The sequence below is a fragment of the Pectinophora gossypiella genome, chromosome 8 (assembly GCF_024362695.1).
Source record: "Pectinophora gossypiella chromosome 8, ilPecGoss1.1, whole genome shotgun sequence".
NCBI lineage: Eukaryota > Metazoa > Arthropoda > Insecta > Lepidoptera > Gelechiidae > Pectinophora > Pectinophora gossypiella.
In genome coordinates this window covers 10,230,354-10,254,057 of record NC_065411.1, presented here as the reverse complement: position 1 = coordinate 10,254,057, position 23,704 = coordinate 10,230,354, and positions in this window count along the sequence as shown.

The following is a 23,704-nucleotide window of genomic DNA, read 5'->3' as shown; positions in this document are numbered from 1 at the left end:
GCACGTTTTCACAACATTTTCAGTGTACTTTTTTGTGTTATGAAAACAACATTCCAGCCAACGATAATTTTCACTCCACTGGGTACGCGATAAATAAACCGAGTCTATTGGCTTATTTAACGTGTCGCGCGCGATATGCGGGTGCTACACTGGTGTATGCTACGGGGAAACATACAGGGAAGGTAGATAGGATGCGCCGTATGGATTATATTATTTACTATTGGAATTGTCGGACAAGAAATTAGAAAATATACAATATGAATTTATTCAAGTTAAAAAAAATCTGTTTTACGTCACAAAATAAAATACGCTTGCGTTTGACTACAATGTCACCTGAGGGTAATTGAAGATGACGTGGTCTTTTGTGGTACACGCTTACCTAGTAATTGCCTATTCAGAACAGTTTTGAGGCAAGGAGAGAGCTAGATTGTATTTTAAAATGTCGGTCAAGGGTTCTTTAATATTTTTTCGTGTACGCCGTTGGTCCCGGGCTACTGGCCCAAATTCCTCCACTAACCCGCAGTGGAGCAGCATGGTGGAGAAGGCTCCATACCCCCTTCGGTTGATTGAGGGGAGGCCTGTGCCCAGCGCCGGTAACAGTTGCGCAACCAAGTTATCCTTTATACAACTGCATAAATATTGTTGGTCATCAATCGATGACCTAGTAAGATAGGGTCCTAAGGTCGTCGTCAGTGACATGGTGAGAATAATGACGTAGTTATTTTTTCTATGGTTTGTATTGAAAGACATTCCATTACTAAGTATTTTGAAGTTAAAGGTCAAGTTAAGATCAGTACAAGTCTGAAAAATATTGTTTAGACAATCAATGTTGTTATAGTCTATAAAATTACATTCGAGCAAATATTTTTGTAAAACATTGCAAGACTTTTCAACTAAGTATTGTTTGGAATGGATAATGGTTAACGGTGCCGGCAGCGATTCTAATGGACTAGGGTTTGTTTGATAAATTGAAAAAATAAAATAAAAATGCATCTAGACGATGTGAAATTGTGAACTAAATAGTAAGTATTTAGTGACGAGGATTTTATTTCCACTTTCATTAAGGTGTATACAACTTATCCTTACTGAGCTAAGTAAGAAACTAGTACCTTTAGAATAGTTTAAGTAAAATATTTTCCCTCAACAAAACTATAAGTTGAGAACTTGAAACTCAATATTAGAACCTAAGTAAATATGAAAGTACCTTTTTGTTCTCATAACTGTGGCATTGAAGACGTTTTTTGTGCCAAGTTTTTCTCCCATTTCGAGAATTTGATGAAGTCGCTGCGAAACGGAATGGGGTAGAAATAGTTTCTTTATTACGCGTGTGAACTTCCTCATAATGTTGGAACTGGAACAGATGCTATCATTTCCACATATTTTATCAAGGAGCGAATATATTTTCGGACAAATTGTTCCATCTAAAAACAAAAGGATGAAAATGGGATGTGTTTTGTAAAGATCTTGTCCCATTTGTTTTAGCCGTTTTGTTAATAAATAGATGCGGGCGACACATAGTGGTTCGTGATCCTGATGTTATTTTTATATTTGGCTCAAAACTGGAGTAAGGGTCATGGACGCGTGAGTTTTGAATTTTTTGGTGCACTGGCATGGAAAGGAATTTATGTGAAATCAAATATTTCAGTAAAATCGTTCGAAATATAAAATGGAAATGAGCGAAATTCCCAACACAAGTATCTGATGGTTTACCGGCAAGACCTGTTCACAAATTGTAACTGTTTTTTTTTTAAATTACTCCTGTGCCTAGCATCTTTCAGGCCTCGGTCTCGAATTTTGCGGGCAGCGGAGCGGCAGCGGCGGCGGCGCGGGAGAGGGGCGGGCAACGCATACCTGTTCTCGAAACCAGCGGGCAGATCGCGCGGCACTGTAGCGGTGTAGTAATCCCATTAGCTACTAATTAATTTGTAAACCATAATAAACATTGTAAATAACATAATAAATAATTTTTATATTCACCTACCTTCAATATTCAGTTCGTTTTTTATTTCTTCCCATAAACGATTAATTATTCTTCTATTTTTATGGTTCACATCTTTGCTGTTCCATATGGGTCTCCTCTCAAAGATTGCCGAAATAATTTGCTCTTGCACGTCCTGGGACATTTTGATACCTACGTCACGAAAAAAAAGTACAACACTATACTACAATGCAGACGCGCAACGGTCACCGCTCGACTGGAGTGCACCGCTCGTTGCCCGCCCCCGCGCCGCTCCCGCGCCGCTGTTTTCGAGACCCGGTCCATTTGACGATACGCATAAGATCCTGCCGCTCCCGCGCCGCCGCCGCCGCCGCCCCGCTGCCCGCAAAATTCGAGGCAGAGGCCTTAATGTCTTTATTTCAGGATCAAGCACCTGCCGTGACTAACGTTGGACATACAATTCTTTATTATGAAATTTACTATTACTACTAAGTATATATGTGGGATAATGAAATAACTCGGATATTTTTTAAATGTCTTTACTCTTTTTTATACACACACACCTTATATTAAAACCGAAATCATTCCTCCCGTCCGACATCGCACCAAAGACTCTCCTTTCTTACTTTTTAAAAACTCACTACGTCCCATTCATTAACCATCCTCCTTTCATACCATAAACAATCAAATTCTCATTCATTATCCTTACATAGCATTCTTACTTTCCTACATATATGCATACATATATAATATACTTACATTCATGACATAAATGCCGTACGTCATTTGTTGCTGGGTTCTATGTACCCTTGTGATGCTAGGTTACCTCCATACCTGCTGCTTGTGTATGTATTTCAACTGGACCACAACACATAAGTCCTAACGACGACATTACACGGCATATGGAAGTTAGATTCCAGCCGACGGCCGGCGGCTAGTTCCTAAATGAGTCAACACGATCAAAGTTCGTTCAATAACACGCTCTGTTGATCGTCTATTCGCTCTCGAACTCCCGATAATTTCCAACATAGTGTGCGGCCCTAATTAATATATGCGCGCCGTAATCTAGCGGATTACAAGTGTTCAACAATCTCATTGGTTCATTTGTTCTGGGTGGATTACTAAGTAACATGCATAAACAGCCCGTAATAGACTTCAATTCATCGGGCGAAAGTGGTTTGACTTTGGGGCATATCATACACACACCTCTTGCTTCACTGCAAGAAAAAAAAACAAAATTTGATAGAAAATGAATTTAAAGCTCATGTGAAGCTTACTTTACGTAAAAAAGCTAAGATAAGATAATATTAATGCTTACCCAAACGATGAAAATGCCTGGTCTTAAATGAAATCACTAGTTATGAAATAACTTGTAATGTATACTTACATTATTTTAAAAGGTGCGTTGCTGTTGCAGTTTCTTGTCATTTCTTCTCCTCAGCCATAACACCTTGCGAAATGACGTAAATTCAAAAGTGTTACATTGACCTTCAATCCATGCTAATTACGTTGAATAAATGATTCTGATTTCTGATTTGGTGAACGTAGTCTGGAAAGTCCCTTATTAATGATTAAGTGTATGTGTATGTCAGTGTATGTCAGCATTATAAAGGTTTTCCGTAACGGAAAATGCTGCCTTACAAGCGCACTTAATGATCAAGGGATACCCTAGTCGGGGAAAACTCAAAAGACAAGCCATTCGGCTGAACAAAGAAATAGCGTTTCTTTCTCTTTTTCCTCAATATGTCTTGTAATATAACAAGCGTTAAACTTTACGCACGTGTTAAATGGGTGTGCTTATTATAGGAAACTTTTTATAATAACGACGTCGCCATAGCCATAATATACAGGGTGGCCCAGAAGTTCACGTTCAAAATGAAAAAATACTTTGACTTCCGAACTTTTTTTTTATCTTTGATTTGACTTTTATTTATCTTTGATTGAGCATTAGGCATAGTTGTGAACTAAAATAAAATAATTATTAAGAAAGGGATAGCGACAAAATGATTATTTCTGAAGTAAGGTAGAAAATCTAGAAAAGGTACAAAATGGGTCATATCTCCTAAACCGTAAATAATTGCTGAACATACTTGGGGGATGTTTCTGGTAGCTAATGAGCCCCTCTATCTAATTTTTCATTTTGAACGTGAACTTCTGGGCCACCCTGTATATTGTGACAGATTGACAACGTCACCTCTGGCACACTGAGCATGTAATCACGTCTGTCATAACAAACTTTTTAAACAAAGAGTTCTCGAATGTTGTCAAAAAATCCATCTTTCTCTTTTTCTCTAAGCGGCATTCTTTTCTAACGCATAGCAGCGTCCTTGTCTTTGTGCACTGGTATGGTCAAGGAGGTTTCACCAAAGATCATTCAAGAAACGAGTCGACAATTCTAGTATGTGACCATGGGGTATATAAGGAGCGGGAGGAGCTAGTACAGCCAAGAGACCGAAGAAAGAAGAAGTGGAAAAGTGAAAGTAAAGATATAGTGGAAAAGAAGTAACAGTGTTTAAAGCAGTGTCAAGTGCAGTGTTTAGTGCAATGTTTCGTGTAGTGTTCAAGTGTCGGGTAAAGTGCCAAATAAAGTGAATAAATAGCGTATAATTAAATAGCGTAGCTTTGTGTAAGTGCTGTATCACGTGTGTAGAGAATAAATTCGTTTTCCCTTGAAGTTAGTGTGTTTTCTTCCAATCCCGAAACCCACTTCCGTAACAATATTTTACGCTCTTATTCCCTTATAAAATTCTTATTAACTCCTGACTATTTTATGACAGTCATCTCCCTAGCATTATCCCGTTTTTACACAGAGTCCGCTTACCTAACCTGAAGATTTGACAGGTCCGGTTTTTTTACAGAAGCGGCCGCCTGTCTGACCTTCCAACCCGCGAAGGGAAAACCAGCCCAATACAGGTTAGGTCACATACCTCCAAAAATGCATTTCTCGGGAATGTGGGTTTCCTCACGACGTTTTCCTTCACCACTGAGGCCGCTGAATCATTTATGATCCAAACATGAATTCGAAAACAAATTCGACAATTATTGGTTTAGGCCTGTGTTGGATTCGAACCAGTGACTTCAAAGTGAGAGGCAAGGGTTCTACAAACTGGGCCACCACGTTTGACTATTTTATGACAGTAATACGTAATAATAACTAACGTATTTATGTGACACTATAAACTATATTGCAAGGCTTCATGTATTATGCAATATGCTTTTCTTATTCCTTTATTATGTACAGGGGAAGTTTTGTAGTTAAACTTGTTCTCTTGATACTGAAGCCTTGTCTGAATTTGAGACTATCTAGCAAGTTATCAAAAGTCAATAATTTGATAAGTGCCGGCAGTTAATCATAATTTTGTACAGGTACTTACATATAGATTAGTATTATCAAAAGGGCTTTCTGTTGTCACCGTTATCGTTGCTAATTAGACAGAATATCATAAACTTGATTACATTATTAAATGCCACCGAGATGGTGACGAACATTTTATCGTTGTAACGTATCATCATCATCAATTTAAGAGGCACGCTCTTGTCGGTGCAGCATTTTCCATGCTACTTTTTAAGGGAAAAATAGGGCAGTGGTTTCCCTCTTGCCTTTCGCCCCGCAGTACTCTGTCTGACGCAAGTGGGATGGCGCCCAGAGTAGTCTATTACAAAGCCATACTAGGACTCCTGTCCTCCGCCTCTGAATAGTACTGACAGTTACTGCTGCCCTCTGTCAGGTTCCAGGTTACAGTCCCTGTGACTTGCCCCTTTCGTCCTGTATTGCCGTACCGATGGCTCCCAGCTTCGCCTCTGCAACCGTTGTAACGTATGTAACGTTGGATTTCCATATTATAATTTTAATAGGTGTACGCGTGACTATAAATAAAAATATTTGTTATTGATATAATTAGAAACTGCGTACTGTGTACTAGATCGTGGTCCGGCCAGGGAGCTTCACACTGTCGAAAGACAGACGAGTCATTTTTCAACCTGAGCGTTAACTACTGATTAATGAATCCTGAGTTACAATTTACTTTTGTATATTCGGTTTCACAGTCCGTTTCGAAGTTTTAACAAGGGTTGTTCGAATGTCGTTGAGTTAGCTTGCAATTGTTTTTTTCAGTTCGTTGTCCGAAGCTCTGTGGAAAGCTGAAATTCCGCAGTACCCCAATTGTCTGTCGAACTTTATGCGCATTGTACACGGCTTAAAAGTTACCATTTGTTTTGTTGAATATTCTTCTTATGTAGAGTTTCCGATTCCCATCGCAACATTGTTAAGCAAAAGTATGCGAGAATCTCGTATTAAAAATGATATGAATTGAAAGAGTGTCTTCATATTCAAACGTATTTGTGAGATAAAATGTCGTAATTTGATGAGTTACCTATCTGAATTGTGAATTGAATTTACAAGCAGAATGTAGTAGGTATATTAGACGGATACTTCTTCAAATCTTTGACTCTATCGCAGATAACCACGAAGAAGTTAAAAGAAAGGTCTGCGGAACATTACGCCCCCTGACTATAGGTAGACATATAAAATGCTTACACCAAACTTTAGATTAGTCCGCGATCAGCCAGCAATACTGATGGCATAGAACATTCGCGGGCCATCGACTGCAAATCACCTCTGGATTTGATAAAGCCCCAAATTTATTAATGAAACAGAGAGCACGTTAATCTCTGTCCGGCGCACGGCTCTGCTAAATGGGCCTTGAAATTTTTAGCTTCGGCATTTTTCGTTTTCGCCATCTTTTGTAATTGGATTTTGGGAAACAATACCGTTGTATTGGAGAGTTGATTGTACACTGTACAGATTTAGTGTTTGAGAATTCGGCGAATGTTGCCGTTAATAATTCGTGAATTTAATTTTGTAGGTGGTTTCCCAGAATTTTATTGAGGTTACTGGAGCTTTATTACACGCACAAACGGTGCCTTTTTACTTATGAGTGGAGCAAAATGTATTTAACTGAAAAGTTCAGTACCTTCATGCGTTGTTAAAAACTTCAAATTGAGAGTTTAAAACAACCGATTAAGAACTGAACATTCAAATTCATTAAACTTATTTAATTAAATCACTCAATAAAACCTGATCGCGTGAATACACCGCCATTGTTGGGTATTTCGAAGATACATTTTGTTTCAATGATGCGCTGATCGTGGGCAACCTGGCATTATTAATTATTATTCACCGACAGGCTTAATAATTAATAATGGAATATTGTACAGAGTAAAAGCGTGTTTAATTAAATTTGTCTACGTCGCGTGTTTGAAAGGAGACGATTAACATCTTGAGAGCGATGTGGTAGCAACACGGGGTGCATTCCGCGTTTAGATGTCACTCATTTTGTGCTAGGAACCACCTTTCATGTTCAGTGTAGACAGAAACTGCCAGAAAATTAGCATAATCAGTATTGGAATCTGGAAGCCGAATGCTTGTCAGGTAAATGTTATACGAGGCAAGGGATTAATTATTATTATAATTTATAACCTATGATTTTGAAAGAGAAGATTCCTGCCGATTATATTTCTTCACCAACGTAAAAGGGTAAATGAGATACTTCGTGCACAAAATGTAATCAAAGTGGACAACAGAATTAAAGTGGACAAAATATTCGTAACGAAACAAATTCGAATATATATCTTGTAATAAATCGCCTCGGTTGGAAATCCCGCCGTAGCAAGGCCAAGGGAAGAAATAAACTGAATATTCAGAATGGAGATTAATGGAATAGCCAGAAATCCGGGCGAGACGGCGTTGTCTGAAATATTAGACGAAGTCAAACGACGTAAGCCGAGAATTTTACAGTTATTCGATCCTGCGGGCAAACATTCTAAACTTAATTTTGAATTTCATTTCAGGGGCAGTTAGAGATTTTAGTAAGTAATTAACACAAATGATATTTATGAACGTAAGTACGTAATATGAATCAACCGTAAGCACTCGCCCGTAATCTTTAATGGGATAAGCAGACACGACAAAGACAACTTGCAGTCACTGTTAATATGAAATCCTAAGATGAATATGAAGATATCCTCATGGTGCAAAGGGATCAACCTATCACCTATAACAATTGTCCATCATGTTAAAAACGATACAATCCCTTTGTCGGACAAGCAGCAGAACTTGTTCTATGTTTTGTATTCGCTCTCAATCCGGTATGGAAGCTTAGATCATCATTATCAATTTAAGCTCTTGCTCGTGTCTTCTACGCTCTTGTCGGTACAGCATTTTCCATGCTGCTTTTTTAGGAAAAATAGTGGGCAGTAGCAAGTGGTGAAGCTTAGATTCAGGATTGAATTTTCTTAATGACGCAATTAAGTACTTATTGTTTTCATTTCCTTTTGTTGGTTGCCTGGAAGAAATTGCTCTAGAGCAATAAGGCCGCCCAAATTGTACTGTATTCATGTGTTATGTCTGATTGTTGAAATTCTAGTTCTGTGCAATAAAGTATATTTGATTTGATTTGATTTGATTTGATTAAAAAGTAAAGTGCAAAATATTTCCAGTATCAAATTATATTGCAACTATTAAATAACTACAATAAGTACATCAGCAACACACGTAACATAAAATTTAGTTTTCACCAGGCGCTTAGTAGTTTAGTACCTCGTAGATCTACCAAAGTTATTCCCCACAGTTACAAGTCATAATACGATTAGGCCCTATTCAGTCTCGAAACACATATGAAAACTTCCAAAACAGCACTTTGCTAAGACATTAGTTAGGTAGTTTATAGACAGTCTCAGGCCGGCCGGACTAAAGTGTCTTGGCAGAGAGTACATTTTCCGCTGAACGGTTACCAAAGGCAGAATGCTTTGTTTTCGGAGGCCTTCCACGCTCGATTAGTCCTTCCCTTTTATTCCGGGGCACGTTCGAAAAGCAGATGTTATCTCATATTTTTATATAGACACACTAAGTATGTTTATTTTTATTCAGAAGATGCATATTTGTAAGATTTTTGCTCTGTAGAAGTTGATAACTTCGTAAGTTGAAGATTTTTTTATAACCTCTGCTAAAGCAAGTATTGTTTAGTACACAAACATTATAATATTCTTTTGTAGTAAATTTCCGGAAGCAAAGCGATCAAATCGTCTTGGCATTAAACGAAAAATTTACCTATGGTGAAAATAAATGGAAAAGATCTTATATGTCTACCTATTATTGAGTAGGTACGTTCGTAGAGCTATACGCAAATATACATGCAAGGCAATATTAATATGAATGTGTACGAGAAAACAGTTGCACCACTATTTACATTCTATTGCAATAGATAGAGAGATAGAAATACCAATACGCGGCGAACCCTCGGCCAAAACAAGCATCGCACTATCACCACAACTAGTGACAGTTTTATGTAACTGTGCCTTTATATATTTTGTACGGAAAATTCTAAACGTACGTGAGTTTTACGAAGAAATCGTGTTAAATTCTTCTTAGTTAAGATCTTCTTCGTTCATCTTAGTTAAGAACTAATACATTCAAAGGCTCAGAATAGGATGCCAGTCTGCGTTCCGAAAACAAATAATATCACATAAGCATTAACCAATTATTTAAACTAACTGCACGCTATGACAGCCGTTTTGATAAAATAAAAAAGGTACTTAAAGGTATCTATAGCAATTGGGTCGTGTACTAGGTTCAAGATAAATTATGAAATTCTAATTACTAAATAAAGACAGATCTAAACTAACGGAAAACATTTTCTTTTTTAAACGGGTTTATTTAGCTCACCCCGTTTGTTTTATATATTATTTTTCTATATATTATTAACTTATTTACGGATTTTAATCAAGAAAAACGTATTTAATAAGTCCGACATTTTGTCACGTTTTTCTATGACGTCACAGCGTGTTTTTTCATACAAATTCCATAGTTATTTCGTGTTTTGACGTTTAGTAAAAGTAACTGATTTGACTATTACTACGTCATTCGTCATGAACGTCAATAAACATCAAAACGAGTACAAGAAATAACGAGGACTAGTTACTCTAGCTCATCATCCAGGGGAAGATTTCGGGAAAAAGAAGTGTCGACCGGAGGCGGCACTCCTGGCTTAAGAATGTTCTTAAGTTTACTTCGCCTGTAACACCTCCACTTTTTTTAAAGCTGCAGTCTCCAAAATAAGAATAGCCCTGATGCTGTCCGACCTCCGAAAGGAGAGCATAAGGAAGAAGAAGAAAAATAAACGTTAAAACGGCACCATAGCGTGCTAGTATAGTGGCTCTTATGCCCTGGCACAGACCTCCCCTTAATGAACCGGAGATGTGTTAAAAAACCGTGAATTTCTTTAAGAAAACTTAGGGTACTGATAGGACAGGTAGTGTATTTTTTCGCTATTTGGTACTACTCGTTCTCCTAGATATAATGGAAAAATGTAGAAACTTCAAAATATGGCAGGATTTACCACGAGTTACACACACCACCACATAAGACAGTACTACGGTACGGAGAGTCTTTGTCTAGCTTTCGTGCATTTTATATTCCTAAGTTCGTGCAGAACGTCAAGTTTCCACTATTCAATAAAATGTTAGTAAAAGCGTACCTCGTAGAATGTGTTTTTGGCGTAACTTATGGCATTACTTGGCAAGACAAATGAGTACTGTTTAGGGCTCTTATCCGGTACAAAACTCAGGTGAAATCACTCAGCGCTCTTGGTGAACTCCATACTTAGTAAGACATCGAGACAAAGATATCAGCTTCAACAGAGTGGTCATACTCGTAAGGTAAGGCTTGTGTCCAGTAGTGAAATGCATGCTGGTTGCGAACGAAGTTTCAATACATTTGCAGGGTTTACCTCTTGTTTCTATGATCTGTGGTTTGCCGCAACAAACAGTTGCGACAGTTTTATGAAGGTACATCTTTGTCTAGCTTTGTACACAGTAGGTACACGGAATGTGAGGGGCTAGCATAATTTTACATCCCTACATTTATTTTGAGCTATATATTGGAGTACAACATTCTTCAATATTTGTAATAAGTGTCTAAGTGTGATACCTAAGTACTTATAGAATGCTTTTATTTGTAAGTACTGCCCACTCGTTAGAAAAAAAATATGGCTTGTGAGATAAAATATTAGAAAAAACCACAGCCTCGGACAACAGTTATTGAAAGATTATCTTTAACATTATCTTTTGTCTATTTACTTTACCTCCATCATAATAATTCAGACAGGTAGCACTTTAAAAAGAACGGAAACAAAACCTTTTTAAAAATAAAAGAAGACGTCTATCCTGCCTGTCTTCATTATGAATTTTCCGCTCTACCGAGGAACAATTAGATTTCCCTTGTCCTGTTCCGATCGGCCGCACGTGGGTGGAAAGCAAATTTTTTTCTTTGTTGTCCTTTAATTGCTGCGATTGGAGCCGGGAATAAAGTCCCATTTGTAGCGGATTTGTAGGCAGAGCCGCGTCAAACGTTAGCACTCTCTAATTTAGTTAGCCGATTGTAAGCTCCGGAGTTTTATTTCCTCGAGCCTTACAAAGAAAATCTTTTATACGGAATGAAAGAGGTTCCTTAGTTTTATGCAAGGTTTTGATGGTGTAAAGAATAGTTGGGGCTAGTTCGGAACACCGTGATAAAGTGGGGGAAACAACGTGTTATGTATCCTTCAGTTGCAAAAGAATCGGTGTTTTTGATTTTGGGATGTACACTATGTGAGCACAGAATAGAAACGGTTGATTTCTTGATATACTTATGGTACCAAGCGTATTCTTTTGGGAGTAATTTTGATTACTGACTATGTATCTACAATCTGTCTCCACGCACAGGCTTTTATCATGACTAGTATTTCCCTTGCAATAATGACCAATCACCTATATTGAAAATACGTGTAACAAACTAACCGACTTTGTAAAATGCACTGAACAATAATAATAGCAGTGCCTAGTATTTCTGCGCACACTTTACTTTCCAAAGATTTAGTACTCCCAGCTAGTAAGTCAGCGAACAATTGAGCAAAGAAATAAATCGCATAGAAAGCTGGTTCTAGAGTAGGATCCACCGACCGTTAGTTCATCGCGACTAATGGCTCAGGTAAGTGCTACTCGAACTTAATTTAGTTTCCAGTCTATGTTACTACTTCACAGGAAGAGAATAGACTGTACTCTCGTAAACAGTTTACTACTTGTATTGAAATGTTTGGCACACAGTGTCTGTTTTACGAGTAGATTGTAGTGGACGTCTTAATTTAGTGTTCGGATTGTGTTTTATTTCGGACGTCTCTGCACATGAAAATCAATTGAAAAACTATGTCAGAGACTAAAGAATTACTACACTGTGTCGTACACTGCTTGATGGAAAAGGAAAGAATCATATTTATAATTAACAATAAAAATCAACAATAGTAGTAGTCACAGTAGGTCAATCAATCAATCAATCAATCAATAATACTTTATTGCACAACAACAAAACAAAGGACATAAACATACGAACTAGTAGGTACTTACTGGAAGTCACTATGGTGCTGTGGTTTACTGGCTTGCTTCTCAAGCTAGCGCTGGTTCGAAACCCGGTACCGGACTTGCACCAACGAGTTATTAATTAATCTTGAATGCAGTCTTCCACTAACACAGTCGGCTCGACCATTCACCTCTCACGTTGGTCGAACAGAAAGCTCGCTGAGGTGTGGGTACTTAGTTTATCTTGTGATGGGTGTATCTCTGACTACCCCAATTGCGATATAGTCATGAGATTATGTCATGCTTTTGTTAAATCATCATATTTCCATATTTTCCTATGACCTAACTCAAAATATGAGAATTTTCTTCACGGCATACTTTAGGGGAAATATTGTAAAACTTCGAGCAGTTTTCCTTTCTATTCCTTACAACTTCTTCAACAGACCTAACTAATAAGCCAAGAACTGCATTCGAATTGGAACGATTTTCTTAGAAGAGTTTAAAGCATTATAAGGTACTTACTTACCTTTGTAATGCAACGTATGTAAGGGTTGAAACCCAGCATAGCATCTTTTAGTAAATTAGAAGACTTAATTAATACATAACACTGCTCTAAAACAACAGTTTAGGAGAAAAGTAAAACTTCTCTATGCTTTCAAAGCATGGAAAATCCTAAGCTCTGTTACACCGGAGTTGTAGGATTTTTATGTTTTCATTTTATACACCCATCAGCACGGTGAATCGGTGAAGTGTGGGTACTTAGTCCATCTTGCGATGGATACGCTTAACTATCTTACTACCCCAATTGGGATATAGTCAAGAGCTATTATTAGCACACTTTTTGATAGAATTGAATGACTGAACACCTTATAAAGTGCAAATTATTATGGATAAAAACAAGCATAATTTATAAACGAGAATTTTAATAAGACTTCCGTTGCACTCCTTAGAACTTTCGTTAACAGACTCTAATGTTGAAGCCAGATCAAAATTCATCGGCACTGTCATAATTTTCAGTTTCTATGGTATTATAGTCATAGAGCAGAGAATGTTGAATTTTGTTTTATTAATTTGAAAAAATCGGATGCCGTCCTGTGACAATAATCAGCGTCACTAATTTAAGAGCCACGCACTTGTCGGTGTAGCATTCTCCATGGTACTCTTTAGGGTAAAATAGGGCAGTGGTTTCCCACTTGCCTTCCGCCCAGTGACAATACGCGCCGAAATTCTTCTCATGACGTCACCAGATTTACAAAACAAAAAAATATACATATGTTGGGTATTATAAAACCATTAAAAATGAAAATTGACAGCGCGTAGGTTGCCGAAAAAAATTGCAGGTGTGCTTTCAGCTTAAATAACACTCTCGTCTTACCGCTCTTAACGCTCCCCATTTCTCCAGCCAAGTAGTGAATGCCATCCGAAGCAAATCTACAACATAAGACGATATAAAATAAAGGAACCGCAATGAAATCTAAAAGATTTTACTTTTACAGCGGTGTCGAAATGGTTCTGTCTGTACGTCTGGAGTCGATATCGAATGAACCTCGGAGTGATGCAATCTTCAGCTTTCGTCTCTGGGAAAACAGTCAGTAAAACGTTTCCTCGCTCGGGCGGTAAAGTCTCGGCTCTGTCGCGCTGAATGGGTGTCACTAGGGAATTGCAGGGCTGTCACTAGGGTAGGTGCTCGGTACTCGGGACTCCGCCACAAGGACGCATTTTGTAAGGAACGTGAGAGCACTAACGCAAATGGACTTTATCGTGTAGCTAATTACGAGAACATTTTGCTGACATTTCGGGGCAGATATTTCTGTTTAAAGTGCTCATTTGCATTTTGTTTGTGTTTGTTTTTACTTTTTAATATTAATTTTCGTTGTTGTTTATTAAGTGCTTAATTGAACTTCGTCACAAATGGAAAATGCCGGGCGAAGCACTGGATAGACAGCCCTGGGATTTTTCGGACTTCAAGCTAGACAAGAGAAGACAAGATGGAAATTGTGAGTTTATGAACGAGTTCATGGTTCAACCCTGTAGAGGTAACACCTACCCATAGTCCATAGTTCGACTTTACCGTGGTATACGGTGGATTTACGACGTGGTGCGATGGCCCGCCGCCGTGCCATCGTACCGCCTTTATTCTGTATCATATTACACTGAGAAAGTAGTTACAACAGAGGGAACTATTATGAGGTGTTCCTCTGACAACTGGCAGTGGAATATAGGTAGGTAAACCATAACCCTCAGCTATAATACTAGACTATATAGTGCTAAGTCGGAACCAACTTATGTAAGTTTTTTAAACAAAAGGTGCCTCAAACTCAATAAAGAACTTGAAAATATTTTAAATTGAAATAAATTAAATTGGAAATTTTAGAAGAGCCCTTCCTATATTGTAATTCTGAAAAATAAATAAGAATATTTTTTTGCTTACTTAATAGTTGAATTTTGTAAGAGTATTCAATTTAATTTTGTGTATTATACTAGGTATAGTATCACGTAAAACATCGAGTCCATAGCGCGGTGAAAATGCGCCGACCAGCCGTTTAACTTGAAGGCAGCTTCATTTTGCATGATATTAAACTGAAAAACTTGATGTAAACCAACTTGGCCGGCTAAATTATCATGGAAAGCGAGAGGTGAGCTCTTTCGAGCCATTTCAGGTTTTTTGCTAAAGCCCGGTATTATGCAATTTTTGTGTTCCCTCAGGCTAGATTTATAGTAGTGCGCTAGTTAAGTAAGCTTTGGTATATTAATTCGGGCAACCATGAACTAAATACTACGGGAGTGTTTCTGTGAAAATTATCGTCTCGTTGAAGTAGACATGCCAATTTATTGTTTAAATATAGATACCTAAAGTTTGTGTCAACAATCCCAAATGTTGAAATATTTAAATAAAATAAACATTGAATACATTTTATTCAAATATTTTCTATTTATAGTTAGACAATCCCTAGGTTCAATTTCCAATAGATTTTTGTATGGCAATTTCTGTCATAAATTCCCAGTCCCAGTTGTATGGCAGTTCTTTTACAACTTGTATAGGCAGACCATTAGGCATTACTAGGACTAGATAAATGAAAGAGAGCGGGCGGCGGTCGTGCTACAGCATTAATCAGCAGCCAGGACGTAGGCCCGGCTATCTTTTCATACAAACATCCATCAGGTCTCTTCAATCAACCTTTGGGATGAATTATGTATTTTAATACGCACGCGTTGAATACAGTTGATACATTACACACAGGCACGTAATCGGTTAAAAGGGTAGGTAACTGATAACTCATTTACGCCAACTGTGGACTATTTACAGCGACGGTGGTGAAGCAAAACGGAGGGTTAAGTGTTTGACCGCTATGTATGTTTTATGAATCCGTGGTCATATACCGTGTGGTTAGCAAACTCATAGGATAGATTGGCATACGACCAGAGCTATCTGGTAAAAATCACTATTCGGAATTTCAGAGGAATATTTTCTTGTATCAACTGTTTAGAGCGTGAGTGAGTTATTCGTAGTCGGGGTTTAGTTTTTAAAATTACATTTTTAGAGGTTATGTTGTCCAAAGATAAATGTGTTGATAATATAATATTACATATGGTCTGTATCCGGACGGTGAAAGCATTTACTCATCAGTTTCGGATGAATGTAGGTAAAAATGTTAACAGATACAATATATGGATAACGGGAAACGTAGTCAAATTAAGAATTTATCGATGGAAGCCATTATACATGTTGGAATACCGTTATGAAGATGGTTCGGTTCTTAAACTTTGAAAGTAGGTACAATATTTGAACTTTACGTTTAAGAGAATATAAACACGAAACAAATTATTTAGTTTCTCGGGCACTAATAATGTAGATGATATTACAAATAAAATGAATTAAAAGTGATAGTAAATCAAGTCGAAGGATTTAGAAGAAATGCCGACTAATTCGTACTACTAAGGAGAATTAAAGCCAGTTTTTGTCGTGTTCTAGAATCTAAAATATCTAAAGTTCGTCTAGTGAAAGTGTGTCCGTTATTTGTTTATAACAGAATCCATATTATATGTTACGCAAACTTGTTCCGCAATTTAGGAGCAATAAATTATGGTGTAATTTTTGGATTTCAGAAAGATAAAAATATAAAAAAACGAATTGAAACCAATAGCAGAGAAAGACACCAGGCGCTCGTAAGATCAAGTGTATTTTTTGTACATTAGATACATTATAAGCAAATAACGTTAGTAAAGTCTCAATCAACACAAATTATATCATAAACATACATCGACACTTACCTACATCAACTGTTCATACAAAATACGGTACAAAACCCCTCTGCTCCATCACGAGATCGCGCCAAAAATGTAAATACTTACAAGGATCTTTAGTGCGAGCACGGACCTATATTTGCTAATAGCAAGCGCCAATCAGACCCTGAAGATAAGCAGACAAATAGATGGAGAGATGGCCCGTAATTTACCCTTCCTCGTAATTTGAAGATAGAGATCTGGCCGTGATACGAGTTCAGCGGGTGATTTACAACAGTTGTCTCTTAGTTAACGAGGGAAACTTTTTGCCTCCGAGTACACTCGAATAAATTAGCTAAATTGTGCCGCCGACGCTTCGGGCTCGCGTGTTTTGCCACCATGCCACCTATCTGCTTAATTATTTATAATGTGCCGCACGAGAATACCAAAATATAATTTAACACGACAAATATTTAACTCCAACCGGGAACAAAAGAAACCTCGATTTATTCGTACGTGTCCCATGATTTGCCCCTTGATAAAAGTAGAAAAACAAATGAGCGTAATGATAGACCATTCTTAATACTTATATTACATTAGTGTCTCTAACATCAACATATGTTCTACAGTATACCGGCTGATTATAGAAACGAAAAATCTAAAACGACTTTAAAATAGAAAAAAGGGTCAATCCGTCTAAAGGTTTTACTTATAGTCTGACCTAGTTTTAGCTTGCACCTTCTACTTTTGCCTGTTATAGTACACCAGTCAAACTGTAGAACAGTGAATACTATTTCTGACTTTGTAACGGACAGGTACAAAGAGGTTGGCACGAAGTTGTATGTTGAAGTTCTCGCTGACGTTCGGAGCAAGACACGTTTAAACGCTTAACTATCAAAGCTTGTGCCAGGCCAGTAACTCGGTTAAAGTCGGGAATTGAAGACGGACTGGAATCGAGGGCGCTCTCGGGAGCTGCGATGTCGATATGCTAGGAACGAGGACCAATCATGCACTAGGCGGTTATAGCCCGCTCACTGTGAATTCAGACTACTAAATTCACTTGTACAAAGTTCGCGATTTGTGGAATTTTTAATTAACGATTTGTGCATATTTAGCGTGAATAATCGACCTCGTTAAAAAGCAAAATAAAAGGTATTTTTGTCCGATATGTAGAGTTAAACTAAGTTAAAAAAGTTGGGTAGGTATTCAGGATATTGAAAAACATTACGTACGATTCTTTCCATTTTCATTTCTGCTTATACCTACAAATTACAAGTTAGGGAAAGCCTTTATTATGATGATCTTCATTTGTCAATCCGATTGTCTTCCCTTCGTCACAATAGATCAATACGGTTCAGGAAAGTTCAAGGAAATGTTATTCTATATACGGAGCTATCGAATTAAAAATTCATTACTCAAACTGGGCCTGAAGTCGGCCGTAGTTTATAAGTCATGTCAGGTGCTAAAACTCCGACGAAGCGAAGCGGACTAGACAGTACTTAAATCTGGCTAAATTCAATCTGTAAAAGTTTCTTCGCGAGAAGACTAACTTCGCTTCGGTTCTACTTAATTACACGTCGTAAATACTTTACCGAGTTTATTTTTCATTTAATTAAATACAGAGAGTTTCATGACGAGTTTTACTGCATCCATATTCGCACCCAATTACCAATACAAAAAAAAAAATACAATACTGCTTTACAGCAAAATTGTAACAACTGAACAGTAAAGGCACGCGAAACGCCTGGCACAATATTGGGAGCAATGTTTGTATCGTCAGATTGTTTAAATATCAGGCGCTTCGGCTGCCGGCAATACTTTTATGTTGTAAAGTATAACTAACGAAATATAAATTATTCTACTAAAGAGAGTGAATAAAATAATCCTTGAAATGAATTCCTTCACCTCGCGTACTCAATCGAATGGAACATTTTGAAGATTCAAACAATTTGATTTCGCGAAGTTAATCTTGGAACTTTCCAGTGCAAACAGTATTGGCAATAAAATAATATCTCGTTGCAAGATCAAATGGGGTTTCTCTTCAAAAGGTTATAAATGTAAACATTTCAACTTTCAGATCATATCAACTTGCGTAAGTATTTACAAAGAACATCACTTTTTACTTCCATTATAAACAGACGACAGTTTATTTTTTTTACATATTTAAACATATAAGAGAGTGAACTCGATTCTTCCTTTTCACCACAAAAGAGGAGATAAAAATCAAAAGCCAGTTATCGGAAAAGCGGCTTGAGATCATTTGTTCAAAGAGGAATTTTAAGCTACCCTTGCGTGAAAAAATCCCCCTTTAATACCAATTTATGTCAATACTTATACTAACCCAGTTTTTATTTACGTACATATACAAATGAAATGAAATGAAATGAAATGAAATTTATTCGCTCTAGAGTGGTACAAAAGATCTTAAATATAAATTATATCAATAAAAGTCCATCACTCAACCATACAGCGTGCGAATATTAATATTAAATTATTTATAATTAAAGGAACATTAAATAAATCTGTCTTAAAAAAAATAATTAACAATAGATATTTTAAATACACAAAAAACAATTAATTTTAATTTAAATAAACGGCTGTGACTTTAAATTTAAATATTCTTTCACTGAATAAAAGGTATGGTGTATAAGAAATTTTTTTAATTTACTTTTAAATATTGGAAATGGTAACTCCTTTATAGTAAATGGTAAGGCATTATAAATTTTAATACACATACAATATACATTATTATTGGTTAGAGTTAAATTAGTTCTTGGCATATACAATAAGTTCTCATACCTTTTACTGAAACAGTCCATGTCTTTCCTAGTTTTAAATAAGTGTGGATTCTTTTTTACAAATAAACAAATCTCTTCTATGTATATACATGGCACTGGCAGTATGCTGAACTTTTTATACAAAGGCTTGCACGAATCTCTGAATTTAGCTTTATTTAAGGTTCTTAAACATTTCTTTTGAGTTAGCAGAACTCTTTCAGCGTCTACTGAATTACCCCATAATATAATTCCATACCGGATTATAGATCCTACATAACCATGGTACACATGTAACGCTGCTTCAACAGAAACAATATCTCTAATGCGTTTAATTGCAAACAGAAATTTATTTATTCTATTACACACTTGTTCAACATGATTTTTCCAACTGCAATTTTTATCTACTATTATTCCAAGAAACTTTGTAAATGCTACTTCTTCTATGCTCTCTCCCATGTATGATACATCAAGATCTATTTGTCGTGAGTTAAAAGTCTGAAATCTTATTATTTTTGTTTTTAAAGTGTTAATTTTTAAATTATTTATATTAAGCCAATCTATTACGTCTACTAAAGTATTTTTAATTTCCTCATTGAAGTTGATATTATCTGTATATTTTATAGCAATAGTTGTATCGTCTGCAAATAGTACACATTTATGGTTCATTGCTTTAGGAAGATCGTTTATATAGGTCAAAAACATCAGTGGACCAAGGATACTTCCTTGCGGAACACCATACCTATTGATCCTGTACTTGGATCTGCAGTAGTTTTTGATGTTTTTATGCTTAAAGGCTATCTCCGTACACTGATTTCTCTGATATAGGTATGATTTTAGCCATTCTAGTGCAGGCCCTCTAATTCCGTATGTGTATAATTTGTTTAGAAGTATATCATGGGAAACAAAATCGAATGCCTTTGACATATCCAAAAACAATCCTACTACCGGTTTTTTTTCGTCTAAACATTCAGTGACGTATTTTATGAATGAGAAGCACGCTAAAGATGTTGTGTGTTTTTTTCGAAATCCATATTGGTCTGTACATAAAATATTATGATGATTCAAAAACGATAAAATCTTATCATATAAAATTCTTTCGAAAACCTTTGAAATTACAGGTATTAATGTAACAGGTCTGTAATTGTTCATATCATCTTCATCACCTTTTTTGAACAATGGTTTAACTATGGAGTATTTAAGTCGGTCTGGAAATATACCCTGTTCCATGGAAAGATTAATTATATAACACAGTGGTTTGGCTAACGACACTGCACATAATTTCAAAATTTTCGTGCAAACATGATCGTACCCCACCGAATTACTATCTTTCAAATTATTTATAACTTTTTTAACTTTATCCTCGTTGACAGGTGATAAAAATATAGAGCTGCTCACTGATTCAATTTTATATTTTCTATTTGGCTTGTTATCAGTTTTAATACTGTTCTCTACAATATCTATAAAATAATTATTAAATATATTACATATTTCTTCTGGCTTGTTATATACTACATTATCAAATTTAATTTTATTTATATAATTGTACGAATTATTTTTATTGAGTTTTTTATTTATAATATTCCAAGTAGCGTATATATATATATATATATATATATATATATATATATATATATATCTTTACTATCTATAAATTAAACGCGGCGTCGGGGCGAATAATATACATTTTGCGACCTACAATAATTCTTCTAAAAGGAACCACCATTTCAGTTAAAATGAAGGTATACGCAGTGGTTTTTGCTTACTTTTTTACTAAGAAGAAAAATCTTTACTTGTTTTTACTTCGGAAGAAGTATTAGCTTAGGGACTGAAATGAAAGGGATGCGGAGGCATATCCCGTAAATCCCGACGAATTCCCGTCCCGGACAGCACAGCCCGACGTAATAGTTGTAAGAAAGCTCCCTATTTGATTTCCTCGCAAGATTAGTTACTCGAGTCCAACGTATTCAATGCTATTTCCAAGTTTTACCCCGTTTTGTTGTTTGTTCAATATGTAAAACGAGTTCTCGAGATCTGGCTATTTGCCGTATTAGAGAACTTGAGTGGTTTTGTAGTTTTATAACAATCTTGTTTCTGGCATTTGCCAGGATTTGTAAAATATGATAAGACAATTTATCATTTAGTTTGAGTAAGTACTACAACTTGAAAGTTTAATTAAAAGCTCTTACTAAAGTTAAACATTTGAAATACACCGTCCCGTAATAAAGATTTACGTCCCTTAGTCCATAGCGAGCTCAAACTTGTAGAACGAAGTAATTTCTTGTCTTGTTGTTGTCGCGTTGTTACAGAACTTCCCGAAATTATTTGTTTACCTAATTACCATTGCGCATTGTTGTCTGATCCGGGAAATGGGAACGGAAACCCGCTCACAAACGATTGCCAGCTGGAAGCGTGCTTCGTTTGAAACTGAGCCTGAGCAACATACAAACAAACTTTAAGCGCAAGACGCCATAATAAAGCGAAACGTTTCGCTCCAATGCGCGTGATTGATGTTGCTATTAGAATGAATGCGAGTACATGTGATAGTTGTACATACAAACACTGCGATAAATCGTGTGGGGAACTAATCCTTCGCTCGGGAGTTTTCCGCGCGACATTATGTATTCAACGGTTGTGAGTTCCATTTCATCGGTGTTTACTGGCCACAATCACCTGTCGCGTGTGCAGTCCGTTCGCCACTGCAGTTGTATTCAGACTGAAATCCCAGAGCTACAATATCGACGGCAGCTGACCTCAGCGGTGCCTAGTGCCGGTGTTTACCTTTATAAATGTTTCATGATATTGTTTGCATTTGTATCGGCCGGCCGGTCGGTCGTCGACCCTGATATCCGTTTAATATGATAATCCGCATGCAAACAACCGGCGGATTGCCCGGCTAAATTATTTATGCACCCTAGCTGTGGTGATGGCTTCACTTGTGCGACGACTGGGCTTTTATTGAGCCCCTGGGCTTTGGTGGTCAGGTGATACCGCCTACTTTTACGCGATGCAAATAAATCATTCAGTAGGCAACGCGCTGAAGCTGTCTGAAACCCACCGAGTTCGCCCGGCTTAATGAAACGACTGATGAATTCCGTACCGTCACTCACACCGCTGAAAACTAAAAATATAAAGTAAATATTTAAATACGCCTCAATGCAATTCAATTTATGACTTTGTTTTCACATATTTGCATGTTTCATTGTTCCTGCAACGTAAGTTATACAATATACATATACACGTGAACGGATATGCAAATTAAATACATTATTAACATAGTGGAATATTTCCTTTTGAAACTCAATAAGTACTTCATTTACGTTGCATCTAGAAAATAATTTAAAGCGAAATTAACATTAAAAATAAAAGTACACTGTGTAACATAACTATTTACATTCTGAAGTGATGAATGTTGATAACTAGAGGTATTCTAGTCCAACATTCTAAGTGCTTATACAATTAATTATCAGGGATATTAATTCAGCCTATCATATTAATACGTGCTAGGATGATTGTCTAGGATGATTAAATCCATAATTGAATGCGACTTGGCGGACATATATCATGTCGGAGTCATCTTGATGAAACTACACTATAATTTAAGACCTAATATCACTGTTGGAATGTGTACTCTATTAACGTTTGCTAATGTTGTGTGACGTAACTTCCCATTATGTCAAAGAAGAAGAAAATCTTAAAATGTCTGCATAACATACTGTCACGCCTGTATCTCCAAAGTGTTAGGCAGAGGTTTTCGTATAGTATATACTTCTTACCACCCATTCCTCGCCAGATATGTTGAAGTTCCTATTAATGGGGGCGAGCCTTATGACTCCATGCTGCTTTTTATTATTATTAGTATATCGTTTCCACATCTCGGGCCTATAGAGTCCTGGATTTTTGGCGTGGGGCCGAAGCCAACATGTGGAGGCCCCTTACGACAATTTAATATTATTATTATAGTCATTTCCATCATCATCATCAGCCGTACGACGCCCACTGCTGGGCATAGGCCTCCCCCAAGGATCACCACGACGATCGGTCCTGCGCTGCCCGCATCCAGCGGCTTCCCGCATTTCTATATCGAGCCATAAATATAATATGGAGCCGTGGTAGCCCAGTTGGAAGAACGCTTGACTCTCATTTTAAGGTCGCCGGTTCGAATCTGGCACGGCCCTAAATATATGATTTTCATAAGTAATGGTTTTTCGAAAAAAAACCGGACCTGTCAAATCTTCGGGTTAGGTAAGCGGACTCTGTGAAAATGGGATAACGCTAGGGAGATGATTATCATGTACGTCATTTCAATATCTCGGGCCTATGGAGTTCCGTACTTTTAGAAGGCGTGCGTGGGGCCGAAGCCAACATGTAGAGACTT